Source organism: Athene cunicularia (assembly GCF_003259725.1).
Source record: "Athene cunicularia isolate RWA chromosome 5 unlocalized genomic scaffold, athCun1 chr5_part1, whole genome shotgun sequence".
Taxonomy (NCBI): Eukaryota; Metazoa; Chordata; class Aves; order Strigiformes; family Strigidae; genus Athene; species Athene cunicularia.
Window position 1 is genome coordinate 3867712 of NW_020799101.1, and position 11798 is coordinate 3879509.

Here is an 11798-nt window from a genome sequence, read left to right on the forward strand (position 1 = left end):
TTTCTGACAATTTCAGGTGGCCTCTCCGAGCCAAGTGGCCACCAGCCTAAAGGTAAACATTGGGATAAGAGTTAAGGCCTGTCCCAGACAGAAGCCTCTGCTGTCAGGGTTGCCAAATGATTTGTTTAACAGGTAACCATCTTGCTTCTTAAAGCTTTCCTTCAGCGTGACAGAGAATTGCAAAGAACTAATGCCAGTCTTTGTCATAGACGAGTCAGAGCAAATTTTTATCATCTCTGTTACCACTGTTGTTAGTGTTAATATTATGACGTGATCCCCAAAGGCTGTCCTGCTCATCTGGAGAGTCCAGGGCAGAATGGGTCCTACCACTCATATCCTCCAAACCCACCTCCTTAACACCAAATCTTCCATCTATATCTACAAATCAGCCCGCGGCTGGTGCCGCTGTTGCCTTCCACCGTAGGAAGAGGGCAGTATCCTGTGCAGTGGCATTGCCCGGGGTGCAAAGCGACAGGGCATTAAGCCATTAGCGTGATTAGAGTGACAAGCCCCTCCCTGGTTTCATTAAACATCCAAATTGCTGACATTCCTGTCAAATGCTAAGTGGGGACCTTTTCAAGAGTGGCATCTGGGTCAAGATGTGCACAGGCTTAACGAGTTAATGCAATTTGGTCCTCGGCAAGGAAATGACTTTTCGTCGGGGAGGTCTGCAGTGTGAGGAATGCGTTGGGTTGTTCCTTCAGCAAGGGGGGGATGGACCTGGGTGTGGGGTGGTGACAAGCACGGGAAGAGTGCAAGGAGGCTCAAGTACAATCTCCTACAGCCGTAAGTGTGTCACCTTCCCAAAAGCAGACAGCTGAGCATGGGGGGAAAATCACAGGGACCCTTTGACGGCAAACACTGGGGTCTGTCTGGTCCTCACACAGAGGACGAAGGAGTTTGGTGAAAAACAAAAGGCTTAAAAAAGGCTGGGGAGGGAGTTCTCAGGTGGGCTTACGCAGCTGCAACTAAAAAGCAGAGGAGTGGCTTGGACCCCTGTGTTACAGCAGGGAGGCTCTTGGGCTCAGTGATGCCACACAGGCCACGAGAGAGTCCCTGATGATTCCCATCACTGTTTCAACAGCCAGAACATTTACTTTCGTATTTTGCTATTTTTTTTCTGATTTGACAATATAAATACCTCCTAAGAGCAAAGCACTCTTTCCCTCCCTGCTTACCCTCTCCTGGCAGGAACAGATTCAGCGAGGCCAGAGAGACAGAGGGCAGCAGCTCCCAGCTGAATTCCAGGGATGCAAAAGGTGACAGCAGCTCCGGTTTTGGTGTCAGAGAGGCCTTAGATGTGGTGCTGGGTGTCCTGGCAGACAACATAAATGCATTGCACTGATTAACCGAAGGGCTATAGCATAAATAGAAAAGAAGGAATCCCTTCTGAATACGAATAATCCCTTCTGAATAATGAAGGGATAACTGAATCCCTTTGTTATCACTGCTTTCCTATGGGAAGTACAGGAGAGTAGCTCTGATGTCGCTGAGAGATGGGGTAAGGGTGAGGGGGTTTGGGTTTTTTCTGCCATCCTCTGAGAAGGGCAGAGCTTAACAGGAGAGTTTTAAAAGGCTCTAAACCCCAGGATTTATGCTGCAATAGCAATAAAACCCACTGGGGTATATGTTATAGAGGCAGCTAATACACACCTCGGGTGGTGAGATGCATTAAGGCCATGGCTGTGTGGATTAATGTCCCCATAAAACACATCCCGTTGTGCGACATTGTTGTGAGGAGAATGAAGTAATAACTCTGGGACCCGCTGGGCAAGTGCCCGCCCCAGCTCCGTGCTTGCAGATGGATCCCCAGCCCAGGGCTGGAGGCTTTCAGGGCTAATACAAACCATTTGCTATAAAGCTGCCCCTCTCCTCCCATCCAATGCTGAAGGGCTCCTCCTCCTTCCATGCCTGCCACACCACTGGCATCGCCAGCTCCCTGGTCCCCATCCGAGGCTGTGTGCATGGCCAGCTCTGGGCAATCCTTCGGCAGCCGGGCATGTCTCTGGGCAAGCCCAGGCGATGGCAAACAACAGGTTTTACAGGGCTGAGGGTGTAAATAAAAGAGCCTGACTCAGCCAGGGCTGCTGAGCGGTCGCCACAGAGAGCCTTGAAAACTGGAAAGTATTATATCATTTATTAATAGGCATTTATGTTACACTCCCCACCAGAGTGTGCGTGTCCCTGATGACAGAAGTGCTTACTAGTGCTAATGAGGCAGAACGGAGAGGAAAAAATGGCCCTGTGGGTCGGGGACTGGCTGGGGAGCCGGGAGATGTGAGCTCAGCTCCTGGCTCTGCCGCCGCCTCCGCTGCCGACCTTCAACGGGCTGCTGAGCCTTGGCCCATCCAGCCGCGGTGGATGGGGATGCTCTGCCTTCACCTGCGGGTTTCAGGCAGGTGAAAACTCCATAATTAACGAGGAGGAATGATTACCGGGGATTTACCCACAAGCTACGTTTTCTTCCACCTCGCTTCTCCTGCAGGACCTGTGTCCTCTTCGTCTCCCTCTTTGTGCTTTGCACCTTCACAGTTTTTTTCTGAAAGGGTTTTTCTGAAAAGGTTTTAAACACAAAATGCAAGGCAGACATACGTTAAACCAGGATTGCAACAAGGCATACACCCTCCCTCCATCATCCAGGGGTATAAACACCCTTCCCAGTGCTCCCAACTAAGCCATTTCAATGGCTCACCCAGGGAAGGGTGTAACCCAGGGCTTTGCTTTTGCCTTCTGGGTATAGGTGAGACACCGAAAGGTCCGTCACCACCTCAGGGCTACAGACCTGAGCTGTGCCTGAGATGTGTCTGAAACATGCCAAGGAGCACTGACTCATGGACCCGGAAAGTCGTGAGGGAGTAATTGTTTTTCGGATGGGATCACAGGTGCTCACAGGGTATTTGTGGGTGCTATTTTAAGGTCTAATCCCAAGGCAACTTTAGAGTCAACAGAGAGCCCATTAGCAGCCTGGGATGAGATAGGGCATGTTGTTTGGAAAAGCAGTGGGCTGGGCTTTGTTTATCTTACAACTGTTGCTTGAACAGGCTTCAGCAGCGTGGGGATGCATGCTGACTGGGAGAGGGATGCTCCGGGGCACCCACTTTGGCCCACCCCGGGGCTCCAAAGGCTCTTTCCTCTCTGTCTCTCTGCACCCAATCTTCCTGGCGGTGGATGCTGAGTGTTTGGGGTTGGGACAGAGGACCCGATACGAGGTGGTACTTTCTCTCCACAGACAACATTCACGTGCAGTGCCCTGGGGAAGGTTGAAAGCAATGCATGAAGGCTCCTAAAGGACCAGAACACAGCTGCTCTGTGTTGACTCATCTTGGTCTGAGCACCAGAACCACACAAAAAGATATGAAGGCTTATGCTATAACCGCTGGAGATATCCAGAAGCTAAGCTGGCACAGGCATGTGTGAAACTCATGTACTACATGCTGGGAAAGGCAAATATAATGAGCAGGCTGCAGTGAATTTCTGCATCTTTCATTTTCTCCCCTTCCTCAGAGTGGCAATGTCTGCTCAGCACAACTTGTGAGCAAAAAGCAGTTGAAGTAGAGCAAAAATAAACTGGATAGCTGAAACAGGAGAAGAGAGCACAGCTACAGCAGAGCTTTGTGTAAAACCTTGGGTTTTTTTTTTTTTTTTTTTCCCTCAGTGACTCACAGCACAGACATTGCATGGAAAGGGCACTAGAATCAACAGCCAGGGGAAAAAAAAATAGAGAAATGGAAAAATGATCATCACAGTGCATTTTTCCCATTCCCCTTTCATCTCTTACACCTGTGTTTGACTTCAGCCAACCTTACATAAATCCTTTAAACATCTGTCTAAGTCACTTATGAAATAAGCTGAAATGGCCTCATCCAGGCTAACAGTTCATTCTGCTGGATATCTGTATGTTTAAACCCAAACAGGTCTGCGGAGTTTGCCAAGCCAGGCGGGTAGCGGGCTTCCCATCAAACCCCGCTCATTCAAAATGTTAAAAACTGTTTGTGCTAGAACAACTTCTGCAGGCGCCACCTTATGAAAGACCCTATTTATAGCTGTGAACTTAAGACAGAGGCAACGAGAGCTTTCTTGAGCAAAAGAGTCAGTAACGGCTGGCTCTTATAAAATCACTTTCTGCAGAAGATCGTTTCGCAGTCTGAATGTACCTCGCAAGGGATGAGCACGTGGGGTGGGGAAATAGGAGTTTGGGATAGTCTTGGAGAGACACAATCCTGCCTCAGGAGTAGAGCATTAGTGTCAGCGGTCACATCCTCGGAGTGTGGGATGGATGTGGCCCTCGCCCCGGTGAGGTCAGGGCACATGGTGGTGACCCTGGTTATGACTTTGTGCCAATACAAGGCAGGGATGTGCTGTTGCTCTTCCCCTTCTGCGTTTCACTGGTGGTTATTTCAGGTGATTATATCTGAAAACCTCTTTGCAGCCACCAGCTCTGCTTCCTGGAGGAATTCATTACATCTGCAAAGATGACTCCTTTCCATTCCACCTTCCCTGCACTCCACTGAGTCAGTCTCCACTGAGGAAGACCGAAGTTACAGGCTGGTTTGGGTCTGGGTTTTGTGTCTTGACTCCTCTTTGGGCTTCTTGAATTGAGAGAACTTCCCTTCTGGCATGGCTCTGCAACTGGTCTGACCCTTGCCAGCTCCATGCCAGGGACCGAGGGTGTCACAGTCTGTCGTGGGACTGATTTTATACCAAAATGCTTTGAAATCTGATGCTGAGCAAGGTTAGTCCTTGGCTTAGGGGTGCTGGTGCTGCCCTGCTGGAGTCAGTGGGACCACAGGCAGTGGGATGCACACAGTGCCATGGTGTGTGTGCATCCTGCACGGGGAGAGGCTCCTGGGCATGCCACCCACTTTGGGACCCTGGAAAGTGCCAGCCTTCCTCCTCAAAGTGCCCTGGCATTGTACAGCCCACGTTCAGCACTGGTCCTGATGCTTTGCACAAGCACAGGCCACCCAAAACCTTAGACCTCCTTTCAGCTTAGCAAAGAGAATGAAGGCTAGCAGCCGCCAAGCTAAGGTCTCTGGCTCTTCTTGATTTACTGGTGAGTTTAGAAGAAAACGTAAGCTGCTTCTTTCAGGGGCAAAATATATTTTTCCCTTGACACAAGTCAGAAATAGCAGAAGGGATTTGTTTAAACACATCTGATAAAAGTCTTCCCTGGATTGTAATCAAGGCAGGTCAACTTCTGTATTGGGTTTATCTCAGCTTGTGAATTTAGGCTGTCTGCTTGCCTATGAATCAGTTTCTGCTTCTGCAAAAGTACCTGCTGTTCACCAGTATTTACTGGATGTTTGTCATGTGGGCTTTGTTGACCTCTTTGCTTTATTGTGTGTATTCACAGTTATGATTCTACACAATCTAAGGGTGTTTCTCTTCCCCCGAGTCAAGACGCTTTCTTGACCCACCATCCTAACATATGAGTACCTCACACACATTAACCATCTCACAACAGCTCCATAAAATTTTAGGACTCTTATTCTAGAAGATCAAGATTAGGAAGAATTCAAATTGCCTGCTTGATGTCACAGAGGAAAAGCTGCCAGCCAGCCACGGAAGGTCGATATATTGGTCTCCCAAAGATCTTCAACAAGCAAGCAACGCTGCAACAAGAGCCACTGGTGGAACAAAATACTTCTCACGTTCAAGTGGCAAGCCCTAGCTCTTCCCACCATGACTGACTGACAGATACCTTGTTCTTCTGGACACTGCTGTGTGAGATTGTCGCTCTGAGCAAACAGAACTGATAGCAATAGCGATTGTGTTTGAAATTCATGTCCCATTGCTTCAGCCTGCTTGATATTTCAAGAAGTTCAAACAAAAGGGATTTGTCTTTTGTGGAGTGAGTGTGCTTCCTAGGGAACCAGCAGTATAACGCACATCTGTGAATAATATATATCTCTCCATTTCTTTTGCAAGCGGGACACACCCCATCTTCTCTCTTGGTTGATTTGAGCACACAATAACCACCGTGTTTATTGGGAGGCAGTATACACACTCTTCATGTTGGACTTCCACAGTGTCGTTCCCTCCACGTCCCCAGGTAGTCATAGAGTTGGATAAGAAGATGCAGGGCTACGATAAAAATAGACTCTTTTTTTTTTCTTTTTTATAAATCAATAAATGGACTAAAAGGGAGAATAACATCGCTGTGAACCACTGACTGTTTCAGCTTTGCTGAGAACAACCTGGTCTCCCTGTTCTCCCAAGCAGTGTGTTCCCAGTGGCTTATCCATACTGTGCTTCTAAGAAGGATGTTGCATTCCTGGGAGATGAGATCGATCCAGGACTGGTCCAAGGGAAAGGGCTTTGTAGAGGCAGAATGCAGAACTTAAAAGAAGTTTCTCTCACAAGCCCTGAAGCAACCCAAGGTCAGTCACCGTGTCCTTCTGGACCTTGCCTTTCCTTGGTAGAACAGAGGTAGCCTTTCTGTGGTTTCTCTAAGGTTGGAGGGTTTTGCTGCATTTTGCACAATGGAGAGCTTGGTTATAGCTGGGAGCATAGTAAATAAAGGAATGAAACAAGGAGCTCATAGGGGAAAGAAAGGGAAATTTATCAAGTATGACTTTGGGCACTTATAGTTAACATACTGAACAGAAGATTATCAAACTGGCATCACTATCAAAAGCAATAATGGCAGTAAAAGCTCATATTTGAAATAAATTCTTTTATTCCTGAATTAGCTGGGACTGCTGGAATGTGCCATAAAATTAGACAGGAGAGAAACCTGCAGTGCCACCAAGTGTAAACTCCGGTTTTGCACCACACTGAAGAGGTCAGTTTAACATGTCTGTGCTGGTTGTGGGGATGAAAAAAATCAAACCTCTAGCCAACAGTAACGGGCAAAACCCCTGGTGTCGCAGCACTTCTGCTGTCAAAATGTCCCACCCCTATGAGTGACACCGTGGGTAGGGCATCTCCCTTCTGCTGGGGTGCAGGAGAGGGCTGGAGAATTTTGTGATGGGCACATGAGCTTTGCAGGGGACGTGCACGTTAGGAACGGGGAGGCAGACCTGTTTGCCCATGCAGTCAGCTGGGCCCCAGACAAGACAGCCCTCTGGAAAAAACTCCGTGAATGAACATCCTATACCTTGGTTTAAAAAAAAAACGTTTCTCCCCTCAGCCCATCTATATCACAAAGTGTTTTTTCAGCTCATCTGTTTAGAGATTAGGCATTGCTGCTGAATACAAAAGTTCCTGCCAAAAGCATGAACCCAGTGCCGCGGTGCAGACAGACTTTTTCTGCATTCCACCACAATTTCCTTCTGTCCGGATGCTCTCTTGATGGAATTACTTTGTGGTTTCAGTCCTGCAGCTCCTGAAGGTGCAGCCTGCGTTGTGCCATCACCAAGCACGAGTCCTCACGGTGTGGGACAGCTGGGCAGGCTCTGGTGAGACCAAATCCATTCATCTCCCCGTGTGCTCAGGTGCCTGCCCATGATCTTGCCAAAGTTGGTGGGAGAATGATCTCCCTTAGACATCAGCCAGGTACCAGGTTGCCTTCGCTGTGTCCTGCTGCACAGGTGAATGTACCATACCACTCTCCTGTCCTCGGCGTTGTGCTGGTTTTCAGGAAGGAAAGGGAATGGAGCATCTCCTGAGGGAGGACCAGCAGATTGCTCAGAGATGCTCCCTGAATGGGTTCAACTGACAACTCAGTGTGCTCCACTCAAAATGGCCTCTCCCCATAGGAAAAGCTTTCCCTGTGTTGTAAGGATACCTGTTTAGTTGCAGTTAATAACACAATGGCAGTAGCTTACATCCACAGACCCAGGGTTTTGTAGCATGAAGAGCACTTCATTCCCTTTATGCTGATCTTTTCCATCTGCTCTTTACTGCCTGCAAGGTATTCCCATGTGAAAAGTAGCTCAGGCCTGCCGTTTCCAAGCCTCATCCAAAAATTATGTCAAGCATGAACTTTTTATCATTAAGGGCACTAATACTTTGCACATACACAGAATTTGTCTTCTGATTATCCCCAGCTTGTATTACAATGCATTTTGTAGGCACTTAGCCAAACATTTTACCTTCCGTCAGATATATGACCTGCTGTTTTGGAGAGATTGGAGGCTGTTCTGAAGCCTATTAGATCAAGGAGAGCCTTTATGCTGGTTTAGCAGAATTTGGATCGGTCCCTAAAGGCATCACAGATGATCTGAATTATCAGAAGTGATCCTAGGCAGTTGCAAGTAGGTAGAGATCAGTTTGCAACTGCCAAGGTATCTGAAGAAGTTGGACCAAATTGTTTCAAATCATCTGATGAGAATTAACTTAATCAAATCACAAGGCAGTTGGAAATCCAATATAGACTAGATGGAATAGGTTTACAGGCTAGATGGAAAGCTAAACATGTCAGGAAAAACCAAACAAACAAGCAAACAAACAAACAAACAACAAAAAAAAAGAAAGATCCATTAGCTAGAAAATGCAGCTAAACAAATTCTGACCAGAAACTAGGTGTGCATTTTTTCCATTTGTCTAGAGTAAAATATTTTCAGCTATACAGAGTCTTTAAATGAAACAACGTCTTTTCAAAGGAGATGCTCTACACCCCCATGCTGACCTTACTGGCTTCACAGCCTCTGCTTTGCAAAATCTGATTTAGCTGATCATAGTGATTCCTTCTTAACATAAAATGATGATCTTACACAAGTCTGAAGGTGGTGAGTCCAATTCTAGAAATAGGTAAAGGTTGTATTTCTAATAGACCAAAGTTTTCCTGGTAGTGACCAAGTGCACACAGAAGACTCTACGTGCACCTTGACACGGCACATGAGCTGAGCCACTTACTTTGTCTGGTGAATGCACTGATGGGTCTCACTCCAGCTACAGCGTGTAAGAGCCCTCATCCAATTAAGATTTCTATCAGAAATTTAGCCCAGCTAAAGAGCAGGTGATGGGCTAGATGAGCTCATCGTATCCAAATCATCCTAACTCAGCATAATTTTATTTTCATTCAGATAACTGGGATTATTCCCACCTTTCAATATGCATCCTGCCTGCTCCTGATTTGCTCTTTGTGTCACCAGATAGCTGTTGGAAAAAGGGTGACTTGCCATGTATTCCTGCCCTTTTCATACGGAATCTGAAACCCAAGAAGCATTACAGCAAGGTCATCTCTACCCTGAAGCAATATTTTAATGGTATCAGGTTTTAATTCCTTCATCTTCCCACCTTCCTCAACCCTGAAAGCTAGACCCAAACTTCCTGTGTAATTTGTGGCCCCTTGATTTATACTGCCCAACCACATCTCTGCTATACCAGTTAAATCACCTCACCTCTTGCCAAGTTAAATACTATCGCTTTCCCATGTTTGGTGGTAAACTCCTGCAATTAGCACAGAGGCATGTGGCATTTGACTGCTGGTAGATGCTTTGCTCGTTGTCCCACTCTGGTGAAGCCCTACGTCTACTTGGAGAGGTGCCTCTCACTTATTATTCTTTATTGTTCTGGCCACTGGAAATTCAATACTTTCCCACAAATCCTTCTCATCTGCATCCTCCCAAACCTTAGAGCCACCTACAGTGTTTGTGGTCTGAAATAAATACTCAGAAGTTTTCCCAGGCCACCAGTGGTTTCTTCTCTTCACTTCAGTTGCATTCCCTCAAAATGGAGGCTGAGATGACCAAGGCAAAGCAAATGAGAGGGAGCAGGACTGCAAGAGCAATCCAGTGGGTCAGACCGTAGGTCCCACTTGTCCAATATCCTGTCTCTGGAAGTGACCAAAACCTCAGCAGGCCTGGGGAAGAGTCTGAGGTTTATGCGACCTCCCCTAAGAACCTCAGCTCCCAAATATTTGCAGATGAAGGACTTTCTGAGCCAGACATGACTGCCTGTAGTTCCCCTCAGTGGATTTCTGCTCCGTAGACATGTCTGTGTGACCCCCCAGTACCCAGTCTGCCATCCACCATGCCTTGAGACACGAGTCCTACTCTCCACGATGGTAATGGTGAAAGGTGAAAAAGCTCATCACCACTGCACTACTCATTTACAGATTGGCTGAATTTCATGCCCTCTCCATTAATCCTCCTTTCTACAGCAAATTCCCAAGTGTTTCATAAAGTTAAATCGCATCCATTCTTCACCACCAGGCATCCACGCACGTTGGCATCCCCCCGGCATTTCAGAGGGAGCTGCCATAAATGGATTTCCTTCCTTCTCCCCTCTCTTCCCTCCTCCAGCTCTTCCCATCACTTGCAATAACAAGCCCTACAGCCATCACCACATATTCACCCCACCCCAGGGGGCTGTTTGCAGGAAACTTGAGCCCCCTCTTTTTACGCAACGACTAAGGCACTTATCTTTCCCCTTGTCTTTTGACCATCCGTCTGCATCCAGCAGCAGAAGTGCCACGCACTCACTCGCTCTCCCACCAACTCAACCTAAGCCCCTACCATCTGGAGATGATCTGTTTGTCTATTTAGACTCCAAGCTCTCCAGGGCAGGAACTGTCTCTTAATTGCATGTTTGTACCGTACCTACAGCTGTGTTGGACTGAATACACCCACTGTCATCTTCTCTTGGAAACTAAGTTCCTCCTGGGAGTGTCCAGCACTGAAAAGTAAGACCACTTGCAAATCCAAGTTGCTAGAGGCACATGCCAGAGCTCCTTGGTTGCACTTATATTAGACCACAGAAAATTCTTCCAGTGACTGCAATAATCATCCAGCCCCGTTTTTACTGCCGAGTTCACAAGAGGGACTGAAAAGCAGTGAATCCGTTGCTATAGTATGGTGGAGTTCATGTCTGGCTGAGGCTGCAAATGTGCCCAAATAATACTGCATCCCACTGGGGAAAAGTCTAAAGACCCCAGATTTGCCAGCGCCTTGTTCGGTGGACTCCAGCCAATGCCACCAGGGATCCAGGTGGAGAGATCAGGAGCCTTCAAGGCAGATTTTGCAGGCTGAATTTCATCCTCAGTCCAGCACAGCAGGGTAACCTCCTGTGTATATACCTACTGTTCACAGCTAGCGTATAACCTGCCTCCTTATTTCAAGATGACAAAGACCTTAGGTGCTTTTGTTCACCTGTTTAACAGCTTTAATTAAAACCCTTCTGTGTTTGTATTAAGGCCTCTTCTCTGAACTATATGCTTTTCATACCACCCCCTTCTTATAACACGTTTTTCAAGCTCTATATTTTCGGTGGGCAGGTGGTAGAAAATGGAGGTGTTATCACAAAATAACTTTAAAACAAAGAAAAGAAAAAGGCTTAATAACGTTTCTAGTCTAATCCGAGAGAGAGCATGAATGTGTTACCACTGAAAGTCTGCTACAGATGGTTAGAAGTATCCTGATTCAATAATACAATAAAATAAAAAATCTCATCTATATATTTTCCCATTTGGTTAACTTCGGAACACCATTTCTGCTTGTTTTGGCTCATTTTTATTCCTGCCTTTGAGTGTAAAGAAATGGTAAGGAAGTTTATGAATGAGGTCCCGCTCACATTCCAGACTCAGCTATGTACGCAGGCTGTTTTCTGCCGAGATCCTGGGATGAGGTCATTTCAAAACCACCTAGTTTGCCCAGTGTGATAACTCAAAAAAGATTGAAATGGACAGATTTGCAGTTACTGCAATGCAAACATGCATACAGTAGTTCTCCTGCATGCCAGCATCTGACAAACTTCAGCCTAGAAGACTTGTGGAAGGAAAGAAAGAAAAGAAAGGGAGAAAGAAAAGAAAGAAAGAAAGAAAAGAAAGAAAGAAAGAAAGAAAGAAAGAAAGAAAGAAAGAAAGAAAGAAAGAAAGAAAGAAAGAAAGAAAGAAAGAAAGAAAGAAAGAAAGA